Below are 12,961 nucleotides of genomic sequence, written 5' to 3' on the forward strand. Positions count from 1 at the left end.
GATTCTACGAAGAATAATGTATGAGTTAACGATTATAAATAGGACAAATTGCTTAAAAGTTGAGAAACATTTTTTTTTTCTTTTAAAATTATGTAGCAAAAAATTGAACGTATTTTATTACTTAGAAAAATGAAATAAATACTTCAGAATTAAATCAGTTATCAACATTATGATTTATATTAAATACAAAGATTAAATTTCCTGGATTGAAATCTTCCATTCGGTCTTAATTTATGAATTGTATTACGAAGATGAGCTGATGAACTTGGGTCGTACTTCTAGAGCAATTCGCTTGAAAGAAAGATTTTCATTGATTGTTTGAACAGTAGATAAAAATGGAAAGGGAAAACCCGGCAAGGGCCGAAATACAAATTTTACATTAGTGTGAAAAATAAGTATTATGTAAATTTTAGCACTTCTTGTGTTTTCTGGAAAGTGATACTAAAAAGCAGATAAAATGAAATCCGAAAGTATCCACGAAAGTAATCATGGTGTTACATTCTTCAGGTCATTTATCGCAATATTTGTCTAACTTCCGACATCTATCAACATGTTTTTTGCTATTTATAGTCTTCATCCTTTCCCAAATTGAACATCTTAGTTCAAACTATGCTTTGAAACGGGGGAGGATTGGTTGGGATTTAAAGGTGCAAGAACCAAATTTGACTATGCTTGAAGCGAGAAAAAAATTTGCACTTATTTCGTATTCCATTTCTAGTCTTCAAAATCATAAGCTCCTAGAAAACTAAGCGAGAGGGTCTTACTTTCTTATTTTTACTTTAAGCGAGTATGACCAATCATGTTCATATATTCTTTAGTCCATATTTGCATATAAAAATTAAGATTTTCAAACAAAAAGAAAAAGAGTAATTAAAAAGTTTTTAATAAAAGCCTCTCAAATCTAATAATATTAAGAAATTTTCCCAAATCGAACTATATTTCATGTTTTGTTACAAAAAAAAAAAAAATGGAACCGTCTTGTTCATCAAATAAAAATTTAAAACTTAACATTTGGAATTACCATGAAAGATAGACAAGAAATCAACTTAAAACCCTCCTACTTCTCACAATAATAAGAAACAACATGAAAATAGAAATAATGTAACAACGGATGAGCGATTGTACTCAAGTAGCGTTGGAGACCAAAATTTTTTAAGAGCTTCGTATAGTTTTCCATACCTCAGACTAGCAACTGATTAGTATTTGTTTTGTATGATTTTTCTAGATCAACATGATGCGTAGACTCATTTATTTCTTACTATAAATAATTTTTCTACAGTTCTACAGATAATATTTCAATCATCTCACCGTTGGCAAATATATTAGTCATAAATAATACATAAGAAAAATATTTAAATAGACAAAGACAACAGTTTTGCAATGCAAACAAAGGGGTTGTTATTATGAAATTAAAATCAGCCACAGCTTCCAAAAAAAGTACATGTAGTTTCTACATTTTGTGATCCCAATTTTGGGTCGTGTTCAGAAAAATAATATAAAATGTTGCAAAAGCTCTACATGGTGACACAAGGGATGTTCAAACTCAGAAAGAGGAAAATTTGTGTTTAGTTTTTTTTATAATAAAAAAAACTCTAATTTTGAGTTATATTAATTTACTATGGACTTATATTTTAAATACAATGATACGTGTGCTACATACACGTATCATTGTATCTACAAGAAAAGTGCTTAACCCTGTTTAATTAACTAGTATACTGTCTTATATCTTCTAAGAATAAAAATGCACTCAGTTTTCATCAGGACTGTCATCTTGCCCTGATATGAAAAGTCATGATGCTTCAATGCAGGGTCAAGAAGATTATTTTTAAAAGGGAAAATAATATTGCTTATATTAAAACAAAAATCTATCAGACAAGGCACAGCTTAAGAAAAAGCTTTTCTAATAATATGTACAAAGAAAAATAATTTATATCAGAAGCAGATTTCATTAAATAGGGTCAACTGTTGTCATGCCCCAGCTTCCGTTAAATGTTACAAATATTCTACTACAAACACAATTACCTCGATTACAAAATTCTGAAACAGATCAATTTCATCTAAAAGTGAAGGCGAAGAGATTTAAACCATGATACATGAGAAAATAGTATTTGAAATTCAAGTGATAGTTTTAAGTTTAAAGATATACTGAGTCACTATTTTAAAATTATTAATAAAAATTTAAAAAATCCCAATATTGTTTGCTTATCAAAGAAATTAAGGACTAAGTTTTACATTTTCAGTTAAATAAGCAATTTTCAGGAAGATAACAAATCGCACAGAATAGTGGCCAACAAAAACATTAGATATAGAAGTGTCCACTAAAATTCTTAATCCCTCCCCCTCTCTTCACTTCAGAACGATTGCAGCTATAGTCACGAAAGGGGCGTCTACGTATAGTAAAGTAGGTATGCACTAATCGATGAAACAACTTACAACGGCATGTGATTGCGTAGTTAGCATTTCTTTCTTGAAAACGTACGAGATACAGAAGAAAGGTAAATATAAGTTATAGAACATCATCGATTTAATATAAGAAGATATCTCGAGGACATTAGTACAAAAACACAAATGAGGACTTGTTGGTACACGAATTCTGAAATTGTAATGAGACGAAACATGCTAGAAAGAGAAAAACCAATAGTTAACACTAGATGGTAATCTTTGGTATATTTTCGATGTTTAAACGGCTCTCTGTTAGCATCAGTATACATTTGATACGTGTTTGAATTTCCCGTTTTAAACATTTTAGCATATCAGGTGAAACACTGGCACACACATCAATTATACATCGTTGATGCTCTTTCATTGTTCAACAAGACATTGCATACACTTGCTGTTTTTGCCATCTTCCAAAAGAATGTTTATTCGGGTCAAGTCATACGAGCATTAGGGTCATTCTTCAAAACAAACTCATCCGATTATTCATTGTTGGACTGTCTCTGCCAGAAGCTACTTATCGTTTAATGTCTTGCACCGTTCATTAAGAACCATAATTTAGTCTAAAAGACAGCATCTTCTTCTGTCCATGTTCCATGATATCACAGTTTCAGAAATCATGAAAAACCAATATACGTTTTAGTTTCTCTTTTCTTATCATAATGTGCACAACCAGTTTTGTACTAAATCAGTGATGTCATACAATTTCTAATTGAACTTGTTTCCTTGTCCTGTTCCGTTTTCGAAATAGGAAGACTGATTCAGCAATTTATCACCAGGTGAATGTATCAGCTGTAACAATGCGTTGTGCATATCCCCCTTACTACACCTAAACATATATTATACAATGACTATATTGGTAACCGTTATGAACTTAAGAGGGGCTAAAGGACTTAAATAAACGCCTGCGGATTATAAATAATATTTAAACAATGCTGTTTTCACCATGTTAAATACCACGCTTTTCATTTGCTCAGAAGTCGAGTAATATTCAAAATAATATTTCTTCAAATGCTACAAATGTTAAGTTGTATTAAGTATTAAAATGTTGCATATTTCACGACTCGGTTTACAGAATCTTAACTAAAGTGCGGACGCTTACCTTTAGAGAATCAGTACATTTGTTCTGAATAAAAAGGTAACAATATTCAAAAGTTTAGATAAGAATGTGATAACAAATCTTCTTGGTTATAATCTACTTTATCAAGAAATACTGTTCGTCCTTTTTATAAAAAATGTCACAAGGGCGTCGTTTAAAGAAATCGTGTTCTAGACTGAAAAAATCTAATAACGGCTTTCTTTCATGTATTTGAAGGATTCCGTTTATTTCATTTGTGATTTTTTTTCTCTTGCAAGGTGACTTAAAAAAATTGCTTTCTTGCATTAAAATGTATAGAAAATGATCTATACATTTTAATGCAAGAAATGCATGATCGCATTTTAAGAATCAATACATATACCCCTCCTCTCGAAAAAAAATGACACTAATTAAGAAGCAGAAAAAGTATATCCAATCAAGAACTTCAATCGAAAGCATTTTACGATTCAATAAGATGTGCTGCAACTTTATAAAGTTTTATTAAATATCATAGAAACCTCTAAAATCTCACAGAATATTCAAATTTACTTTTAATTTCACCTGTAATATTTAATTATTATTTTTAACCTCAAATTCATCTATATTGATTAGTGTTTATAGTTGATTGTTATTTGTCGGCAATGTATGTCTCCTAATGTTCTTAAATTGAATACAGAATTCCTCATTAATCGAAAGAGAGGAATGTATTTTCCAACTCTGAAATTTTAATTCCCATAAACAGTAAGATACTCAAAGATAAAATTCTGATAGAGAAGAAACGTTAATCAACAATGATTTCTTACATTCGTTAACAATAATTATTATACGGAATATTTTTAGGAATTCTTTACAGAAATAAAGATTTATTTTTTCCTTTTTTTAAAACATTTGTCTTATTAAAAAAATGCATCCACTTAATAGACGTCGAGTCTGTTATAAATCAGTATTTTTCTTTCCTTCTAAGTGGCTGCTTTTAAAATATGCTCAATTTTTCGTTGGAGTGGAAAAATGATCACAAACACTTGTGGAAATTAAAGTGAAACACGGGAATTTTAATTATAAGATTAGACTTTGCGTCATTAAGTATACTTTTTTATAAATAATCGAGAAATATTTCAAAATCACATAGTTAATGAAGACAATTTTGACAAAAAGAATATGAATTCTTTTGAATGAAAGAACAATGCAAAGTGTTAAGAAGTATTCATTATTAGGAAAGACTTGATTGCGAGAAGCATAAAAAGCTACCACCCAATTAAAAAACCATCTTTCCCTCTCAAATCAAACTTTCCGCACTTTCAAATTGATGTAGAATGCTCTTGTGGAACTCAATTCGTATGTTTTAATTCTATCGGAAAGCGAAGTTTCTCGAGCATTTCCAAGTTCTCTGATTGTCGCTTTCAATAATATTCTGCAACCGAATAATAGTCGATGGAATCAGAAGCTCTGTGCAATTCCCAACGCTAATGAACAATATTTCCTAGATTGCTCATAAAATGCATCGCCCAAATCAACACGAAACGGAGTTGTAAATAGAAGTTGAAGCTATGCGCTCAATGTGAAACTGGGAGTAGAGGTTTGATAAGACACCCTTCGCTATTAACTCCCTTCGCTATCATCACTTTTACGCTATTATTACGCTTCCCCTTCATTTTCTCGTGCACTCCCGCTCCCTATTATTTCCTGTGAAGCAGAGAGTATGTGGTGATAGGCCTTTGTTACGGCCCTGTTCGTTGCCATTGCAACAACTTAGATAAGGGAAAACAGCTCCTGGTCGAACAGGGTTGCTCTTATCGAAGGCGAATCATTTGTTGCGAATTCCCTAGCCTTTCATTGATTACAATAGAAATGGAAAATATCAATTGAAGCAGCCCCAGGCAGTAAATTTTGGTACTGTTTAGAAGTCTATATTTTTCTGACTTCAGGACTTGCATTTATGAATAAGTAAAACTATGGCTTTGATAGGAAATTACAATTTATTTTTCAATTTATGAATATGTGAAAATATTTCAGCTGAATGGACTTGAGGCTAAAAGTGAAGTAAAGAAAGAGTTACAGATGCTTTCCATATTTTTATTTATTCGTGAAATAATTTCGTGATATAATTAAAACTTTCATTTAGTGCATTATGCATGTATTTGTTCATTTTAAATTAGATTTTTGAAAACTATCATTGTGTAGAATAAATTCGGGAACAAAAATGCAATAATGTTATAATTTCCTTTTTTGTGGGGGTGGGGGGTCACCTTGATTCGAATTAAATAAAAGTATTGAATTCAACTGAATATATATAATGGTTTCAATATGTATAATGTTTTTTTTTTTTTTTTTTTTTTTTTTTTTTTTTTTTTTTTTCTGAAAAGTAGCAAAGTCACTTCTCTTGATTTTAGCCAGAACAAACAATGAATATGAAAGGAAATTAAAGGAATAACAATTGTAATAAAAATAACAATAGTAATTAAATATTATTTCATAAAATATAAAATTTTCTTTCATTTTTGGTATCTAATATTATTTAGTTCCATTAAAAATTGTGTAATTAATTTTTCAAAATGTGTTTCTTAATACATGAAAGAATAATCTAGAATCAGATCCCACCAACCATTATTTTAAAAGTTTGAGTTCTTGTTCAAAACCATGTAACTTTTCAAATAGTTTTGAAAAAAAAAAAAAATTCTCTAACAGATCAGTGTGAAATTATAGACTACCTATTTAAATACTTTACCTTTAACTTCGATTTTTTCTTTCTTTTTTTCATACTTATTTGCATATTTTAATTTTTATATCTATAAGAATTGAGACTTTTGAATTTTATTCTTTCAATTGCGATGTAAAATGTTTTCCTACTCGTAAAATAAAATTTTCTTTTATATCTATAGAAAAACAATTTGAAATATTAATTATTATTTAATGTTCTAAACATGTCAGGTGTGCGATGCATAAAAAATTTTTAAGTGCATTACTTACTCACGAAATCTTTTTTGGATAATAAGCTGCATTTCTAAGTAGACAAACTAATGCATTTTTCCCAGAAAATAAAATTTGCAGCATTTTTAGCATATTCCCCCCTGCTTCTTAGCTTGGAACTTTTACAAGATTTTCGGCCTTTCGTTTCTCCAAAATTAAATAAGAAGATGGCTTCCAGTTCATTCCTACGAATTTGCTAAAATAATTGCTCCTCTTTATTGATTTTAGTTTTCTTGTAAAGCAAAGGGTGATTAATATGTTGCCACTTAATTTAAGTTCCATTATGACTAAGTTTTATTACCGTAATGGTCATGCCTCTGCTTAATGATATGGTGGAGGTATTAGGTATAATGAAGGCAATGAACGCTAAGATACACTCTGAAATGTTCCCAGAACAAAAAAGAAAAAGCGAACAGTCTTTATTAATAAATCACTAGGAAGACTAAGAATAAAAATAAAAAGTCAGCAGTTTTAATTGTTAAAAATGTTACATTGCATATGAATGACATGAAAACCTATATAGTGAAATACACAAATATATATATATTTCTTTTATATTGAATGATGTTGAACTTAAAAGTTAAAAATTATTTTTATTTCCATAGGTCAGACGCAATTACAATAACTAATTATGTTAAACCGTAATGTGCTTTAATGATTGTTTTAATAAAGATAAGCTTATTAGAATTTTTTTCAATAATACGAAATTTCATAAATTATCCAAATAACATAGATATAGTTTAAACGATTCATTCAAATTTCTTTATTACAGTTTTAATTCTCATAACGAGCATTTATAAAGAAATAATTCAAATTCTTGACAAAAAAATATTTCACATTTTAAAAATAATTTGAATTTTTACAATAAAAAATTGAAAAAAAAATTGAATATGTCAGATTTTCGTCAACTGTTGTTACATTTCAATTGTTTAATGATATATAATGACCATTAAATAGTCGAAGTATAATAAACAGAGCCCAATTGATCCGAATTATGTGACTATCTTTATATTTTTAATAGACTTCATCAATGTCAATTCGTTTTTTTTGTTGTTAATTTTTTCCAAATGATTCGAAATGGTTCAAGAAAACACTTTCATTTTTTTTTAAATATTTTTAATTCTTTTTTTAAGAATGGTCTTCCCGAAACTTTCTCGCATACTTTTTAGCAAAGGTCTTATCACCTTCTTCAGGAATAAAATTGTGGTAAGGCTTCGAATATCTTACATTGGCGAACGATAGTTAAAAAATAGAGGTCTCTGACATGAATCGAATCTATTAATAGCATATTTTTTTAGACGTCTTTCTGATGGTCCTGAAACTTTTAAACAAAACTAACGATGTAGTCACAAAGTAATAAACCGAATTTCACTGCTATAAGTCGCGATTATATGCATGCGAAAGCACAGACCGAGAGACGGCCAACAGTTTGAGGGTTCAAAATGTGTTGATCTCTATTTCAGCTGCTAAACCAGTGTACCAAATTTTATCTGCCTAACTTTTTACATTATCGAGTCTACTTGTACTCTAACAGACAGAAATACTAACTTCCTGTTAATTTGATAGCGATCTCTAAAGTTGATCATCATTCCTTCTAGCGAGCTCAAAAGTGAATGTGTTCACAGACAGATTGACTAACACACATAATGCGATATTCTCACTCAGGTAAGTATGAAACGTCGTCAAATCTCCAGTTCGAACTTTTTGACGATTTTAGTACTTTCTCCGTGCACGAGAAAGTAAGAAATATTTGAAATTTTACTTTTTGTTGACACAATTGACTGGGCCTAATTTATTTAAATATATCAAAAATTAAGACAGTTTACAACTTTGTAAAATGGCCATTGAGAGCTAAAGGGAAATAATATGAATATCTAACAGTAATATTAAATATATAAGTGCAGAAAATAACGGCCCAAGAAAAATACTTTTAAAAATTATATTTTAAGTGCACATACAGTAATGGTTCACTTTCCCATTTTTTTAATTATCGAAAGCAATTCAATATAGTTTTTTTGAAGAATACACGAAAATTTTCTTTTCTGATAGAAAATTATTCTTTCTTGATTGAGACTATTACATCAATTATAAAATATTTATTCTGACTCAATGCTAAAAGAAATATGTTAAAAATAAAAACCTACATTTGTTAACAGGGATAGAGATTATAATGCAAATGTAGATCATTGAAACTCGCACCTCTAGCCAAACCGAAATCTATTAAATCATTGTCAAAAATATATTAACCGAGATTTACTGTTATTTGGAACAATTTGTTTACTCGAAATAATGAGAAATGTGTGATTTATTAGTAAAAAATTATTCGAAAGTCATAAAAGACTTTTTAAACACTGTCACCACTAATATTGTATAAACTGTAGCGATAAAAGAGGTATTTAAAATATTCTTTTTTCAAAAAAGTGGCAAGTAAAAGAAAATTTCATATCATCAAGCTTATTCTAAAGTTCGAATTTCTTATACCAAACATTATTTCTAACAAACTTATTAAACCTTCTAAAATAAACATGTAATGATATAACTTAATCGAATTTAATTACTTTCCTATTTTTATTTTAAATTAGACCATACTATTTTATTCCAAAATTTTCTTTGATTTCCTGATTCGAATCCCAGCTTTTAATTTGATTATTTCTAACATGCTCTCTAAAAAATTGATGATGTTTCGATTTTCATACTACTAGCGAAGAGATAAAAATCCCTAATGTCTACGGCATAACTTCCAAAGATGCATAAAATTCCCTTTCCTAAATGGACAAAAGTTTCAAAGAAATCCCTAAAAAAACCCTTTAGTAAAACACTAAGGGAAACATTTCTCACACTTTTCTCTTGTGTCCCAGGGTGAAAAGATGTGTTTTTAAATCAGTCATTCCATTATACAAATCATACCCTATCGTGGAAAAATAAATTGAAGTTAAATTCCCAATTAGCTTCTTTTCAAGCACTCGTCTGCAAAATGATGTCACATGCGTGCCCATTAAGGTGGAACGAAAATTGTCTTAATTTTTTTATTTATTTATTTTTTTTGGTAATAGTAGGGAGAAATTGCCTTTTAGGTTAAAAACCATTTTTAAAAAATTGGTTGCAATACTACAACACCTTGAGGTTGCCTCAAAAAGCTTAAAGTTTGTAAAAATTTTAAAAAAATATAAACTCTGAGGAAATATTTTTTAAGAATTTCTCGTACATATAATGTTGCAAAGGATAGTTTTAAATATATATTTAAGCATTACCACTAACAAAAAATTATTAATTACAAAATACAATAATTGTAATAAAATATTTTTTAAAGTCAAATTTTGAGTTTCTTACTTCTGTATCCTTAATGATTACAAATGTTAATGCAAAATGATTGTTTCTACTTCATTGCCCCATTTAACTGTCTTTTTTTGTGTTAATATTTGGCATACTCACGCGAGAATCAATTATGTATCCTTACTGTATATGTGCTCTTATGTATCCTTTTCATGAGATTAAACCATAGACATTTTGAGCTGATTTGTTTCACAGCACTTTCCGCTGCTTGCGTGCGACAAGGATGGCGGGGAAAATTGATAATCGGGTCCACTATACTATTTGGCTCAGCTTCAGATGCCTTGCGTATAAATATAATATTACTAGTTAATATTACCTAAAAGGTTATAGATAATATTGATGCCTAGTTAGCTACCACAAACGCTTTGAGGAAGAAAGAAGCAAGGAAATGTAAATAACTACAAAAAATTCATAAGTTTAATCAAGAACGGACAAAAATTACTAACGTTTCAGAAATGGGTACTGGCGACAATGGCAATGCTGAAGATTATCAATGTTCTTAACAAAAAGAGGTAAACTAACCAGATTCTTCAGATACACTTTGGCTGAGTGCATTTTGAAAGTTTAAGCTTTCTGTTGTGTAGTTTAAAATTAAGTTTAAGCTTTCATTCACTTATGATTTCAAACATCTGTTTAATATTATCTCATATTCAAGATATCTCTATAACGATCTTAAGATCGTTATAGACCCGATTATTAAAAGAAATGGGTATTTTGCTGCTCCAGAAAATATCCTTTTGTCCATGATAAGTGATAAGCGTAGAATTTAACGAGAACTTGGTTTACGACGTCTTTTAAAAGCAATCACAGAAAGTAGAGACGAAGTCAGAAAGTTTAAAGATAAACTTCGATGCAAAGGCTTGCATCGACGTCATCTCATGGCTTGAAAATGACATAACTGAATCCCCCACTCCACCCTTCTTTAAAACATGTTTCCAGAAACTCTCTCAAAGTATTACATATTTCACTTCCAGAAGGATCCTTCTCTGAAGCGTTTTTGATGTTATATCTAATGTAACAGTAGCACTTTATAACATATTCGTAAGTAGGCAGTTCGACTTCAAGCAAATCACTAAATTTCCCAAAAATAAGATATTCCGACATTTGTCTAGTTTTCACTAATTTATTCTTTTTTATTTTAGTTTTTACTTACAATAAAACACATAAGTACACAAACTAACAAACCACTTACATTAATCAGTTACACAATAGACGGAGTGGAGATTCCAACTCAACTGAACTTGACAAAGTTGCTGACCTGACACCAGCTCTGAGCATGTCACCACACCCAGACAAATCTTCGCCTCCCTCCAATAACATCCACTCCAGCGATGACTCAGAGATCAGGATGCCATACCAGTGCAATAGTAAAATTGTTTTTATATTTCTATTCATATTGTATGCTTATTTAAAACTTTTTATTTCATAATCGAGACATGCAAAAATCTTTGAAAAAGTTCCAAAATTATGTTTTTATGAAAGTTTCTAACATCCTTGGGGCACCTCAAGATGTCCTCCAATATTTTTCATATTTTTAATTTATCTTATCTACACCAAAAGGCAAATTTTTGGCCCTAATAGAAATTAAAAATCAAAAGTTGATTATTACTTAAAAAACTTTAAGTTCTTGCGGCACCTCAGAATGTACTGCAATATTTGTTTATATTTGTAATTTTTCTTATCTGCACCAAAACGCAACTTTCCTGCGCTATTACAAATAAAAAAATCAAAAGTTTTTTGGGTTTTTTGTTTGTTTGTTTGTTTTTCCTTTTTCTTTTTCTTTCTTCCACGCTAATGTCCATATACATTGAATTCATGCAATCTGATCTAAAAAGACCCGTTTAACCTATAGATTCGGTTACTTTTTTCAAGTACCAATTCTGCCTTAAGTGATAAATCTTCTACAATCGCAAATTCGAAGTATCATTTTTGTGTTAAATTGTTTTTAGATGCTGGAAATCTACTCTATTTGTATGCGGTGAGAGATAAGTCCGATTTTCAAGTCTCAAAGTTAATATAAATCTATGTATTCAAAACGTTTCTCTTATTTTACATTAGTATAATACTGATAAAAAAAATCAACGATAAATGGATCTTTTGCTTAAGAAACATCTGAATTTTCGACTTAATTACATACAGATCAATTTTGCATAGTAAGCATAATATTTTTTGGTTTATTACACGATTTATAATTGTTGTGTAAAATAATACGCTTAAAATGAAATCATTTACTAAGCAGTCACAAAAAAGAAACATAAACTTACATTTCATGTAATGATTTTACATTCATTTTAAAAGCATTACTCGCAGTAAAACTGAATGATATTTTTAAACGCTATTTTAAAATCGAAACATATAGATGAATTTAAAAAGTATGAGAAGGGGACATTTATCCTCCACATTCTTCTTTAAAGTGTAAAATACCTAATTTCGTAAATTTTAAAAAAGATTTACGAAAAATGAATTATTTATTTTAAGGAAGAGGTGGTGAAAGTGGCGCAAGTGTTCATTCTTAAATAATAAATCATTCCTTATCTTAAGTAATTTTTTTAAGAGGTAAAAGGAAAAACATCGTTACTGAAGGTGAAACTGCGTCCGTTGTGTAACTATCAGTTTTGAAACGCACTTTATTGAAACGAGTATCAGATTTATAAATATATATTAAAAATAACTGAACTAGAGAGCGAAATTCTTTTGAATTTTTAGTATCGGCTAGTTTTACTTTATGACATTATAATTAAATTTTGTATGTTAGAATGCCATTATTGATCTCGGAAAAAATTTCCAAAACATGATGTTAAATCGCCAATAAAAAAATTATTTTATAAATTTGACCTCAAATAACTTAATGCTTCATTTCTGTACTCTTTTAAATGGAAGAAAATTTCTCCCTCTCTCTCTCTTTATACATACATATATCCTAAATGACATTTTAGAATGATTTTCTTAAGAAATATTACAGATAATGATCTTTCTGCTCTATTTTGTAACTCTTGAGTGCTTCAGAAAGCCTCTAAGTTGATTATTCATATGAGAAATTTCTGAAATTATTCATATAAATACACTGAAGAGATCTTTGATTTTAAAGTAAAGCAAGAAAGATCCAAAATATGGAAATGAAGTAGCCTTCACCGCCTTCTACATTAA

The sequence above is a fragment of the Argiope bruennichi genome, chromosome X1, assembly GCF_947563725.1.
Source record: "Argiope bruennichi chromosome X1, qqArgBrue1.1, whole genome shotgun sequence".
Lineage (NCBI taxonomy): Eukaryota > Metazoa > Arthropoda > Arachnida > Araneae > Araneidae > Argiope > Argiope bruennichi.